We start from the raw sequence: 282 nt of genomic DNA on the forward strand, positions 1-282 counted from the left end.
GGGGCACCGCACACGGCTAAGAGATCAAGAGATCAATTGTTGTGTCTATGGGGTGCCCCCCTCCTCCGTATATAATGGGGGAAGGAGGAGAGGGCTGACCAAGGGGGTGGCACACCCTAGGAGGGGGAGACCTACTCCAAGTAGGTTTGCCACTCCCTTTCCTAATCCAAGAAGGAGGGGGAAGGAAGGAGTGGGAGAGGGGAAAGGCAAGGGTGGCGCCGCCCCCCTTTCCTTGTCCTATTCGGACTCAAGGGGAGGGGGCGCGCCTCTTGCCCTGGCCGG

The sequence above is a fragment of the Triticum dicoccoides genome, chromosome 1A (assembly GCF_002162155.2).
Source record: "Triticum dicoccoides isolate Atlit2015 ecotype Zavitan chromosome 1A, WEW_v2.0, whole genome shotgun sequence".
Taxonomy (NCBI): domain Eukaryota; kingdom Viridiplantae; phylum Streptophyta; class Magnoliopsida; order Poales; family Poaceae; genus Triticum; species Triticum dicoccoides.